General features: G+C 39.5%; 1 long non-coding RNA gene across 1 annotated transcript; it reads left to right on the top strand.

The window, feature by feature from the left end:
* Nucleotides 1–6,054: 6,054 nt before the first annotated feature.
* LOC128028745 (uncharacterized) lies at nucleotides 6,055–7,403 on the top strand. Its single transcript, XR_008187245.1, has 3 exons — nucleotides 6,055–6,169; nucleotides 6,705–7,172; nucleotides 7,280–7,403. It is a non-coding gene; the product is annotated as an uncharacterized LOC128028745 (long non-coding RNA).
* Nucleotides 7,404–14,299: the final 6,896 nt, after the last annotated feature.

Here is a 14,299-nt window from a genome sequence, read left to right as displayed (position 1 = left end):
GAAATATTGGTTATGAGCATCACAGTTAATGATGGCAGCACTTTAATGTAAAACTACTTAAAGGTTACAGACTTACTTGTTGTTCAAGCAAGCAAGCAAGTTTTTTTCAAGCAAGTTTTTTCCACACTGAATTGGTCCTAAATTCATTAGTATGCTCTGGAGTGTTGACATTTGCTCCGATAAGAGATAATCAAAATCATGGTGGGGGCAAACGTATGCCTCTGGCAGACAAGAGCTTTTTGACTCTGCACAGGTTACTTTTGGATGAGGATGAGTAATGCTACTGAGTGTTTAGTACTTCAGCTGTGAAGAGCACATGATGACCCTTCAAACCTGATTTTCTTTTCTCTGGGATGAAAAAGATTATATCATTTTTACCATCGCTGTTATGTCAAAACTGTCTTTCTTGAAGCAAGAGTTTATTATTGTAGATGACAAATAATGTCTGTGTAGTTTACTGGTTATGTCATTGGTGTTACTTGTTCAAATGGGTTCAACCTCCATGTCTTTGATATAAATTAAAATCATACAGTGATTTTGACATAATCAGTTGGTACTGTTTCTAATTATAGCAGTAACTAATGAAATCCTATTAACAATATTCCACCAAAAAAATAAAATAAAAAAATTAATAATTAATTAATTGAACTTTTACTGAATTTATTATAAGAAAAATGCTTTTATCTTTTCAATATTATACATTTTGTCCATTTATAGTTTATATTTAATGTTATAACATTTTGTTAACAGGGATGCAATTCTAAAAGGCAATCTGCAAATCTCATAAAATGAACAGAAAATAAAATGTCATGTAATATTTAGATTGACCTCCTGAGGCTGCTCAACATTTTCTAAAGGTTAAGCACTTTCACTGATTACTTGTTAAAATTGCTAGCTGCGACCCTCCATCAGGACATATTCCCACTTTCTTCATTTTAAATGACAGACATGATTCCCAAACAGACACTCACCAGGACGCACTAATATATTCAGCTGTTACTGAAACAGATGGGATGGTCCCTCATGACTTTAGCCAAACTTACACTTCTTGCCTTCTGCTTTTTTATATTTTTTTATCTTAAAAAGCTACACTGAAAGTCATGCACCTTAATTTAGTTAATTTAACACTCTGAGTGTGGACTCATATAAACACTGAACCAGTGTTTAGAGTTGAAGTTACTGAGATAATTAAGAAGTGACCATTATTGAAGACACCTGATGTTAACAAGCAGACTCACCAAACGAGAAAATCACAATTTGTGTGTCACCATTATAGTGGTCAGTGTTTGCTTTAGTTGGGATCTTGACCCTTCTAATTTACTTTAGACTTTGTGTGGCTGTGGTAACTGAGTTATAACATACAGACCAGAGCAAAGGCATCCATGTGTGCTATGGATTGTGGTTTGAGCTAATTGTCATGGAGTGACCTGAATGGCTGAGTTTGGGTTTCTTTAATGTGTACATAAATTTCGTTTAGACACACAGACATCAAGAATCAGCGTGAGCATCTCAACAATGGTGACCATCAAAAAAGCATGTTGTAGCCAATAAAAACTCATCCATGGCTCCCATCATGCATTGCGGCATGAATATATTATGAGCTGAACTGTCTTTTTAACTTTTTGTTCTAACTATAATTTATTTCTGCTGTTTTTATGTGAATTTTTTGTATCTTGTTTTGTGATGTTCAGAGTTGGTCTGTTTATCTGAATATGCGGTTACACTTTATTTCGATAGTCCACTTTAGACATTCTACTGACTGTAACTAACTTTGTAACTACATGTCAACTACATATCAACTAAATCTCAGAAATGTGCAACTACATGTCTTCTAACTCTCAGAGTAGACTGTTAGGGTAGGTTTAGGGGTAGGTTAAGGGTTAGTATAAGTTGGCAATACGTTGAAAAGGAAGTATTAGAAGATATTAAGCAGACAGTCTACTAATACTCTACTAACTGCTAGTTGACATGAAGTTGCAAAGGTACTTACTGCTAGTAGAATGTCTAAAGTGGACTATCAAAATAAAGTGTTACCGAATATGCTGTTTGTCACCGTGGTTGAGATTCATACGCTGATTCTTGTTATCTGTGTGTGCCTAAAATAAAGAGTTTAAAAAAAAACTGAACCACTTGCAAGAGTTGGCTACAAAATTAATAGAAAATGCAGGCACTTTCATTGTGGAATCAAAGCTGTTACAATCAATAATGGAAAAATATTTAGAGAAAACACTGTAAATTAGTTCAGCAACTCCAGTCAAGCAACAATTACATTAAAACACCGATGACTTTTGCTCTTGACTTGCCAAACACATTTTAAAAGTAAAAAGCCATAAGCCAAGATCCCAACTAAAGCAAACACTGACCACTATAATGGTGACACACAAATTGTGATTTTCTTGGTTGGTGATTCTGCTTGTTAACATCAGGTGTCTTCAATAATGGTCAATCATAACTCAATTAACTTCTTAATTATCTCATTAACTTCAACTCTGCTTCAGTGTTACTTTTAACACTGCTTCAGTGTTTATATGAGTCCACACTCAGAGTGTTAAATTAACACTGGGGATTTTGCTGTGTAGAAATAAAGCTCTCAGAATTAATTTTGGTGGATTAAAATAAATATTATAAACAATATAAAAATGTATTTAATATTAATAATAATAATTAATAATTAACTTCAACTCTGCTTCAGTGTTACTTTTAACACTGCTTCAGTGTTTATATGAGTCCACACTCAGAGTGTTAAATTAACACTGGGGATTTTGCTGTGTAGAAATAAAGCTCTCAGAATTAATTTTGGTGGATTAAAATAAATATTATAAACAATATAAAAATGTATTTAATATTAATAATAATAATTAATAATTCCTGCTGACACATACATTATATTTCTGTAAAAAGAAAATTCTAAATCCTTTTGTTGTTGTTGTTGATGATGTTGATTCAGTGTTTTACATGTTTGCCTCAATTTTGTAATTTCTCTGAATTACCTGCATTACAATTTTCTTAGCAAATGTTATTTTAATTCAACTATCATGAATATCATTGTGATTTACACCTGAGAAGACAAAGCCCTGCATAATTAGCTGCATAATGAGCCTCTCATTCAGCTGTGCCACTGTGAGTGAGGAGTTACAAGAAAGAATGTGAGGACAAAATAAATATATATAATTTTATGTTTGTAGTTTATTAAGAATATATTTAATTATCCCACAACATAATTTAATATCCACTTGGGGGAGCAGTTAAACAATCAAAGCTGACTTTCAAACAAATTTTTAGGCATCCTTACTCCAGTCATACAATCCTTCAGAAATCCTTTTAACAATCTTATTTTCTACCAAAAAAAAAAAAAAAAGAAAGAAACGTTTATTATCATCATCATCATTTGTAATGTTCTGCCTGGTTTCACCACTGGATGGCGTACTTTCAACCCCAGATCACCTCTTTATTAGAGACTTGTAGCACACCTGTATTGATTCTTTGCTAATTGCACACCCTATTTAAATGCCTCACTGACTATTGTTCTTGTTCAGTCCTAAAGTCTTTTTGAGTTTGATGCTGCCAAGGATTTTTGGTTAGAGAATTAGCTGTCTTCTGTTGAGTGTTGCTTTGGATTTCTCTCTTGTCTGACATTTAAGGACGGAGTTTTTGTTTTGTTTTGAGTAAAGATCTTTAGGAGTCAGACTCTGAGCCTCTTGGTTATTTCCTCTGCATTTGGGATACCTGCTTCAGTGGAGTAGTGGTTAGTGCCAAGGTTATACACAATACATACCTGAGTTCGATCCCCATCTGGATCATAACAGTAGGACTGAACCATGGATACAAGCCCAGCAGAGGAGAACCAACCTTTATCAAATGCAGAGCGCATCCTTGCTGCTGTTTCAAGCCAGGCAGCCACCATGGAACGACATGAACAAGTACTTGCACAACAAGAGGTGGCAGTTTCAAAGCTGGGTCAGGCAATCACGGAAATCCTACATCATCTTCAGTCTCTTTCAAACCCACAGCAGGAGGCTGAGTCTCAACCCCAGGTCCCACCAGCACCTCCTATCACTGCAGTGCAAGGTTCAGATGTCCACCTTCCTCATCCTGAAAGGTATGATGGAAGCCCCGGCAGATGTAAGGGCTTCCTCACCCAGTGCTCTTTGAACTTTGAATTGCAGCCTAATAGATTCCCAACAGCACGTAGTAAAGTGGCTTATATTATTACTCTTTTATCTGGGAAAGCCCTTGCCTGGGCAACTGCCTTGTGGGAGCAGTCTCCACAACCAGTAGTTTGTTCAGATTACAGGCGCTTTATGGAGGAGATGAGGCGAGTGTTTGATCATCCTGTGTGTGGACGTGAGGCTGCTAGCCGCCTACTTCAGTTGACCCAGGGTTCTCAAAGTGTTGCTGAACTAGCTGTGGAATTTCGAACTCTAGCTATGGAGAGTGGCTGGAACCAAGAGGCACTTACTGTGGCATTCACTCGGGCGCTGGCTGATGATATTAAGGACGAATTGGCAGCCCGGGACCCTGTGACAGACCTAGAATCCCTGATTGATATGGCCATTAGACTGGACAATCGCCTTAGAGAGAGGCGTAGAGAGCGCACTGAAACTTCTAGAAATGTCCCCAGTCAAAGATCCTTGGCACCCCTCATGACTCCTGACCTCCCTGCCACGTATGTAACTTGCACTGAGGAACCAATGCAGTTGGGCCGGTCACGGCTCACCCGTTCCGAGCGGGACCGCAGGATGAAAGAGAGGTGCTGCCTGTATTGTGGTGAGTCTGGCCATTTTCGAGCTTCCTGCCCAATTCTCTCGGGAAAAGCCAACTCTCGTCCAGGGAAGGGAGGACTGTGACGAGAAAAGCAACCTCTCCCCACTCAATTTCTTCTGGGGCTCTCTTGAATACTCATCTTTTATGGAAAGATCAGTTACATCCTCTAAAGGCATTCATAGACTCTGGGGCAGCTGGTAACTTTATGGATTTGGAAGTCGCCAAACGTCTTAAAGTACCTCTCACCAACCTTGATGACCCCCTGACTATCACTGCACTGGATGGGAGGCCTCTGGGGTCTGGACAGGTGAGTCTGCGCTCTATTCCTTTATATCTCCGGATTGGGGGTCACCTAGAAACTATACAGTTTTATGTAATCAAGTCACCCGAATTCCCTTTAATCCTGGGGTTCCCTTGGCTAGTCCTTCATAATCCCCAGATAGACTGGCCCTCCAGTAACATTCTCAAATGGGGGCCTGACTGTGATAAGTGTCTCTCTGCCTCATCTCTTGGAATTTCTGTTTCTCCCGAGTTACTTCAGGCTACCCCCAGCCGGTTAATGTCTGCTCTACAGTTACCAAGGACTTCTCCAGAGTTTTCATGTGTTCCCCCAGACTATGCAGACCTGTTAGAGGTATTCAGTAAAAAGAAGGCTTTATCTTTGCCACCTCACAGACCGTACGATTGTTCCATAGACTTGTTGCCTGGTACGTGCCCCCCTAGAGGAAGATTGTTTTCCCTTTCGGCACCAGAGAGAAAGGCCATGGAGGATTACATACAGGAGTCTCTGGCATCTGGCTTTATTCGCTCTTCAACATCACCAGCTGGAGCTGGTTTCTTTTTTGTTGCTAAGAAGGATGGTGGTCTCCGACCTTGTATAGATTACAGGGGCCTTAATAAGATTACCATAAAGAACCGTTATCCTCTTCCATTGATGTCTACTGCCTTTGAGTTACTCCAGGGGGCTACTATATTTACTAAACTGGACCTTCGCAACGCATATCATCTGGTCCGCATCCGTACTGGTGATGAATGGAAGACTGCTTTTAATACACCCACTGGCCATTATGAGTATCAAGTTATGCCTTTTGGTTTGGTAAATGCTCCTGCGGTATTTCAGACATTGATTAATGATGTGCTAAGAGACATGCTAAACAGATTTGTATTTGTATACTTGGATGACATTCTTATCTTTTCCAAGAACCCACAGGAACACGTGCAGCATGTTCGCCTGGTCCTTCAGCAACTCCTGAGAAACCATCTCTTTGTCAAACTGGAGAAGAGTGAGTTTCATGTTCAAAAGGTTTCCTTTTTGGGTTTCATTGTGTCTAAAGGTCATATCCAGATGGACCCTGCAAAGACCCAAGCAGTTAGAGATTGGCCTCAGCCCACCTCCGCCAAGCAGGTACAACGTTTTCTTGGCTTTTCCAATTTCTATCGAAAGTTCATTCGAAATTTCAGTGCAATTGCTGCTCCACTTACGGCTCTAACTAGGAAGAGTGTTAAGGGTTTTCAGTGGACAGATGAGGCTGAAAAGGCTTTCTGCAAACTTAAAGACCGATTCACCTCAGCACCCATACTTACCATTCCAGACCCTGAGTTACCCTTCATAGTGGAGGTGGACGCTTCAGAGATAGGAGTAGGAGCTGTACTTTCCCAGCGAGCCATAAAAGACAACAGGTTACATCCATGTGCTTTCTTTTCACACAAGCTCTCATCTGCGGAAAGAAATTATGATATTGGTAACAGGGAGTTGTTAGCTGTCAAACTAGCACTGGAGGAATGGAGGCACTGGTTGGAGGGAGCCAAACACTGCTTTGTAGTATGGACCGATCACAAGAATCTAGCCTATATCCAAGAAGCCAAGAGACTTAACTCTCGCCAGGCCCGATGGGCTTTATTCTTTAACCGCTTTGATTTTGTTCTCTCCTATCGACCAGGATCAAAGAATCAAAAGCCTGATGCTCTTTCCAGGCAGTTTGACCCACCCAACATGACCTCAAGCCCTGTAAAGATCATTCCCCCCTCCAAGATTGTGGCACCAGTCAGATGGGGAATAGAGTCCATCGTCAGAGAGGCACAGCAGCAGGAGGCTGACCCAGGTAATGGACCTCCAGGCCGTCTATTTGTACCTAAAGCAGTGCGGTCTGATGTTTTGCAGTGGGGACACTCCTCATCAATTACATGCCACCCAGGATCTAGTAGGACCCTAGAGTTCATTGGCAGACGTTTCTGGTGGCCTAGGATGGCTGAAGACATCAGAGCCTATGTGGCTGCCTGCTCAATTTGTGCTCAGCATAAGGATTCCAGATCCCGCCCACAAGGTCTCCTGCTACCCCTCCCTGTTCCTGCTCGGCCATGGTCACATATTTCTATGGACTTTGTAACTGGCCTACCACCTTCACAAGGTAACAAAGTGATCCTGGTAGTGGTGGATAGATTTTCAAAGGCTTGCCACCTTGTACCACTCCCAAAACTTCCTTCAGCTCCACAAACTGCTGAGATTGTTTTGCAGCATGTGTTTAGGTTGCATGGTTTTCCCCAAGATGTTGTATCAGACCGTGGTCCCCAGTTTGCTTCCAGGTTCTGGAAGGCCTTCTGCCAGCTGATTGGAGCTACAGCCAGTCTGTCATCAGGGTTTCATCCCCAGTCTAATGGACAGACTGAACGAACTAATCAACAAATTGAGACAACTTTGAGATGCCTGGTCTCATCCAACCCAACGTCCTGGAGTAAACACCTAATTTGGGCGGAATTCGCACACAATACTCTTCGCCATTCCTCAACGGGTATGTCACCTTTTGAGTGTCAATATGGGTATCAACCTCCTCTGTTTTCTGAGCAGGAGTCTGAGGTTGGAGTCCCAGCTGCCCAACATCTGGTTCAACGCTGTCGCAGGGTATGGAGGAGGGCCCGGGCTGCGCTTCTTAAGACTTCACGGCTACAACAGCAACGGGCCAACCGTCGGCGCAGACCAGCACCAATTCTGCGTCCAGGGCAGAAAGTCTGGCTTTCAAGCAAGGACCTTCCCCTCAAAGTGGAGTCAAAAAAATTGGCTCCAAGGTTCATAGGACCATTCAAGGTTATAAGGAAAGTAAATCCTGTTTCCTACCGTCTTCTGCTACCCAAGTCCTTACGTGTTCATCCCACCTTTCATGTTTCACGTTTAAAGCCTGTTAAATACAGCCCTCTGTTTCCTGCCACCAGGCCACCCCCAGCACCATGCATCATCGATGGCCAGCCGGCATACACTGTCCGGCGGCTACTGGACTCTCGGCTGGTTCGTGGAAGACGTCAATACCTTGTGGACTGGGAGGGATTTGGGCCAGAGGAGCGGTCTTGGGTCCCTGCTCGCCACATACTGGACAAGAGTCTTATTAAGGACTTCATTCGGCTCCACCCGACCCCAGCTGTTGGGAACGTCAGGAGCCGTTCCTAAAAGAGGGGGTTCTGTAATGTTCTGCCTGGTTTCACCACTGGATGGCGTACTTTCAACCCCAGATCACCTCTTTATTAGAGACTTGTAGCACACCTGTATTGATTCTTTGCTAATTGCACACCCTATTTAAATGCCTCACTGACTATTGTTCTTGTTCAGTCCTAAAGTCTTTTTGAGTTTGATGCTGCCAAGGATTTTTGGTTAGAGAATTAGCTGTCTTCTGTTGAGTGTTGCTTTGGATTTCTCTCTTGTCTGACATTTAAGGACGGAGTTTTTGTTTTGTTTTGAGTAAAGATCTTTAGGAGTCAGACTCTGAGCCTCTTGGTTATTTCCTCTGCATTTGGGATACCTGCTTCAGTGGAGTAGTGGTTAGTGCCAAGGTTATACACAATACATACCTGAGTTCGATCCCCATCTGGATCATAACATCATTATTATTATTATTAATGTTGAAAAGAGCTGAGAATATTTTTCAGGTTTTTTTAGGGGGAATAAATTGAAAGAACTGCATTGTTTTTACATTTGTTAGAGTTATCTCTATTTGTCACATTTATATTATTTACATCAAGCTTTTGAATGGTATAGTATTGTATATTGTTATTGAAACTTCATAATGTTTCACTTGATTATACATTTAGTCAGGAATTATAGTTTGGAAAAAGTATTTGGAAAAAGTCTAAATAGTAAAATGTTTACACGTTATGTGAAAGCTAGTACAAATAAATAAAAAGAGACTTACTCATGTTTATGATCTCTGCTGAATAAAGTGCTTCATTCTTTTTCTGAGGAAATCCATTTCTCAAATCCTCAACCACATCACATCTTTTTGGAGTGATTTATGTCTTATTCCTCTTATCGCGAAGCAAACAGTAAAATAACATAAAAACTTGAAGAACAGTTTGGCTGCTTTTTCTTCTGTGTGGGCGTATTCAAGCCACGCACTTCAGTTTGAATCTGAATAGCGCATTAAGCGCGGGGGCGTGGTCACATTAGATATAATGAAGGGAGACATGAAAAATAGACATCACGTTGTTTTCATATAGATTACTTTATCTCAGAATATTTGTTTTCGGCAGCACTTGTTTCGTTTAAAAGTAGACATTTCAGGCTTTCTATAGATATCTCTCTCATATCTCTTCGTTGAGTATTCACGGAGTTACAGTTCATTTTAATTACGTGTTTGTAAATGAAGATCAGCGCACACAAAGGCTGCCGACAGCGCACCTTGTTTGTTATTTTTATTTTATAAGTGCACAAAGGTGTTTTGTTATTATGGCTGTATCCAAAAAAAAGTAGACCCTTTACAGATTCGATTGATGTATTGCTCTTATCTGTACGATTAAAACTGAGAGTGTAATTTAAGTTCTTTTCGGGGTTATCAGGAGAAAATGACTCAAAACGCATATATGCGTTAATCGACTTCAAAGGGTTAATTAAACAGCCTGTCATGTAATCACATTCCAAGGTATAGTAAATGCCCCAATTGTTTATATTCAGCCAAAAAGTCTTGAAAATCTGTTTGCTTAAGTTCATTGAGATTTTTAAGTTTACAGTTTGCTCATATTTTTAAATTGGCAAATACATCTGTCTATGTTTTCTTAATTTCCAAAATATAGAATCATCCATAATCACAGTCAGAAAATAGGTGTGCTTTGGTCATTTGGCTAGGATTGGGTTTGGGCTGGGATGGTTTGTGCTGACATATGGCCATTCACAAACAGCTTGTCAAAAAATATATTTATACCAGTTCCAATCAAGCTATAAAGAAGTAAACAGCTGCATGGCATACATATATATACAGTACAGACCAAAAGTTTGGACACAACTTCTCATTCGAAGAGTTTTCTTTATTTTCATGACTATGGAAATTTTAGATTCACACTGAAGGCATAAAAACTATGAATTAACACGTGGAATTATATATGGAATTATATACATAACAAAAAAGTGTGAAACAACTGAAAATATGTCATATTGTAGGTTCTTCAAAGGAGCCACCTTTTGCTTTGATTACTGCTTTGCACACTCTTGGCATTCTCTTGATGAGCTTCAAGAGGTAGTCACCTGAAATGGTCTTCCAACAGTCTTGAAGGAGTTCCCCGAGAGATGCTTAGCACTTGTTGGCCCTTTTGCCTTCTGTCTGCGGTCCAGGTCACCCCTAAACAATCTCGATTGGGTTCAGGTCTGGTGACTGTGGAGGCCAGGGCATCTGGCGCAGCACCCCATCACTCTCCTTCTTGGTCAAATAGCCCTTGATGCCTTCAGTGTGACTCTACAATTTTCATAGTCATGAAAATAAAGAAAACTCTTTGAATGAGAAGGCGTGTCCAAACTTTTGGTCTGTACTGTATATATATATATATATATATATATATATATATATATATATATATATATATATATATATATATATATTAGTGGTGGGCCGTTATCGGCGTTAACGTGCTGCTTGCTCTTATCGGGCGATAAAAAATATAATGCCTTTAATCTATTCTCAAAGTTGGGTTGGGAGCTGGGTCAAGCTATGATGACTTTCACCTTGATATTTTATATAACCGACTGGCTGAGGTCAGCCTAGAAAGATGGTCAGGACAGTTCACGAAAGCTTATCTTTTTCACATGTTTTTACGCCTTACCGCTTGTCGATTTAAACATTAAAGCATCCAAACACAAGACGCGGAAAAGCTGAACGGAGTAGCTGGTTACTGGTGTTCGGTGCGGAGAGAGAGCCGCGTATCACGGACAGCGACACTTAACAGAGCTCTCTTCTGCAAAGAGAAAGGCGTATCAAAACACTTGAACATCGAATTTGCTTATTTTTGCTCTTGTGCCGAAAAATACATAAAACATATGTCAAAATATCCACCTTGGAAATTATGCTCGAAAAAACTGTCATTTATTTCTTAAGTGAAAGTAAACAGCTGAGGGAAAAATGGGATGTGTATTATATTGGATGTGTTCATCGTCTCTTAAAGTGACCGCGCCTAATTTAGCTGCTGGCTGCTGAAATGTTAATCCAAGAAAATGAATCACACACGGTGGCCGTTAAAGGAAAAGCACCACTCACATTTCTTTCGGAAAATGTAAAAGATTGCTCTGAAAGTGGGTTTGCCTTATTTCTGTGGTCTAAAGCATTGCACTGTGGGCCTCATTCACAGACTGAACATACAACAGAAGGTTGTTTCAGCACAAAACGTGAGCATTTGATATGATCAAATCTCACGCCTGGTCTCAGCTCATATGTGCAGGTTTCCTGAACATGCGTGCAGCATAGTAAATATGGAGGAGAATTGTAGAATTGTCGTTTTTATTTGCCTGATCACCAAACAAAGCTTGTTAGCCAATCGTTAACCAGTAAGTTAAATTTTGTTTATTTTTTTAAACAGGGCGTTAGCTTTATATGCACGAATAACAGCTTAAACAAGAACATGAGGATTCAATCTTCACATCATGCACCTGCAGCATTTCTGTGAAAGAAGAAAAACAGAAATCAAGTCTATAAAAGGAATAAAATAAATAGTATCACACAAAATATGATAGGCTATAATATAATTAACAGATAAGATAACATATTAACAAAAGCAAAAAAAAAAACACTGTGCAATGTTTTTTATGACACTTTAATGCAGTTTTATTTTAAATTAATTTTAAATTTTATTTTAAATTAAATTTTAAATTAAAATTTTTTTTTAAATATCTTTAATTGATTAAGTTCATCTGATCACACAGGTGCCTCACGCACATACAAACAACATTAGTTCTAACATTCATCATCAAACTAAAATGCAGTCAACCAAACAAAAAGTTACACTGTTTATTTTTAAATGTCCGCTGTAAAATCAGAGTGCAGCTCCCAAACAAACATTGTTTGCACTTGTGAAGGATTTTATAATGATATTAGAGCATGAGTGAAGTATGAATCAATGTTTAAGCTAAATAATTAATAATTAATAAAATTAATTTAGCCTAATTGTTTGCAATAACAAGGTTGGAGTAAAATCTATTTCTCTTTCATGAGTGTGCATCCTTGTTTTGGCCAGGTTTCATTTCTCTGTGCCATAAATTCTAGGCGTGAGGCTTCTAAACCAGGGTGTTTTTAGGGGCGTGATATCCAAATGACAATTGTTTTCTGCTGCCACTTTTATCAACGTGCGATCAGCCAAGTATGGTGACCCATACTCAGAATTTGTGCTCTGCATTTAACCCATCCGAAATGCACACACACAGAGCAGTGAACACAAACACACACACTGTGAGCACACACCCGGAGCAGTGGGCAGCCATTTATGCTGCGGCGCCCGGGGAGCAGTTTGGGGTTCGATGCCTTGCTCAAGGGCACCTAAGTCATGGTATTGAAGGTGGAGAGAGAGCTGTTCATGCACTACCCCCACCCACAATTCCGTCCGGCCCGAGACTAGAACCCACAACCCTTCGATTGGGAGGCCAACCCTCTAACCATTAGGCCACGACTTCCCAAGTTTATTCAAGTGTGATATTAGTATACTTCTTTTAAACTAAAAATAGGAAAGTATACTTTTAGTTTACTTTTTATGTACTTCTCAGAAATGCTCTTTATGTACTTCTCAGAAATATACTTAAAATTGCGTTTAAGTATACTTGAATTATACTTACAAAAAGTCTAAATATATTTGAGCTATACTCCTAGAATCTGTGTTTTCATTGTTTTATGGTAGAGGGTGCTAGTATGCATCTTCTGTACAAAATTTTCAGAAATACACAAGTGAAGAAGAAAAAGAAACACCAGGCACAGTACATTACCAGCTTCACGTATTACTAACCACAGTGACTACGTTTACATGCAGCCAATAACCCGTTCAAAACCGGGATATTATACCTGGGGTACCCCTTTTCTAACCCGAATATTTGGTCTTGTAAACGCGTTTCGGCATATCCCCATCAAAATGTGTGTTCTGTGCATGTTCTATTCGCAAGGAATCTTGGTCTTTTGAGTCTTTGGATACAGGATGAAGAATCGGAAATGACGCATATTGCGTCTTACGTGCAGACGCTAACCGTGCGTCGCCGTTTACATCGGGATATTGGCGACTGATTACACATTCCATGTATACAGGAGTAACTCTCTCTGCTCACGCATGTAAACGGGTTATCCCGAATGTTTCAGAAACCCGAATAGTGACCTTAACCCGACCATAACCCGAATTTTAACAGCTTGTAAACGTAGTCACTGACTTTATTTCTGTCAGACGTCTACAAAAGCTCTTATTGAAAATTAACAGGGGTTTGACTCTAATTTGTTTAATTTCCATAACAGCATAACAGTTAAACACCATAACAGTGATTAGTGTTACCATTAGTTGAGCTCTTAACACGTATTATATGTTTTGTCTATTGTTGCTGCTGTGACAGTTTGTTTGTCAAGCACATTTGCAGCATCAAAGAGATCTAAAGTGACATGAGATCAAGTGATGGCTGTTACTTGCTAATGGTTTTATAATCATCATGAAATAACTTGATTCATTGATGTTTTTTAATCTAACAATTATGTTGTTCCATTAGTACATTAAATTACAAACCCTGTGTTTCTGCCACATGAGATCCAGCGGTATTATAAGAATCAGTTAAAATCTTTTAACAAACATGAGCTTTAAAAAAAAAAACTTTACCTACTGTGACACACACAGACATCAACAATCAGCATATGAATCTCAACAATGGTGACATGCTTCATGCAGCAATGCATGCTGGGAGCCATGCGTTTTATACTATGGTGGCTCCCAGCATGCATTGCTGCATGAAGCATGTCACCATTGTTGAGATTCATGTACTGATTATTGATGTTTATGTGTCTTGAAAGCTTTTTCTCCCAAAATGTATTTAAAAATAAAAATGCTAAATGTCTAAGCTGAGGGAAGAAAGTATTGTCTCTTGAATGTTGTTCATTAATAAAAAATAACCACTTTCTTCAATCATTTTTCTTCATGATGATGAAAACTATATCCCCTTATCTCTGTTTATGGTTCCTTTTATAACACATTATGTGTTTTGGTAAACACTACTACAGGAACCACACACTTACTAAGCCAAGACTCAAACTACCCAACTAAAGCAAACACT

This window comes from Carassius gibelio, chromosome A15, assembly GCF_023724105.1.
Source record: "Carassius gibelio isolate Cgi1373 ecotype wild population from Czech Republic chromosome A15, carGib1.2-hapl.c, whole genome shotgun sequence".
In the NCBI taxonomy this organism is placed as follows: Eukaryota; Metazoa; Chordata; class Actinopteri; order Cypriniformes; family Cyprinidae; genus Carassius; species Carassius gibelio.
The sequence above is the reverse complement of the archived record's forward strand: the minus strand, read 5'-3'. Positions and strand labels throughout refer to the sequence as shown.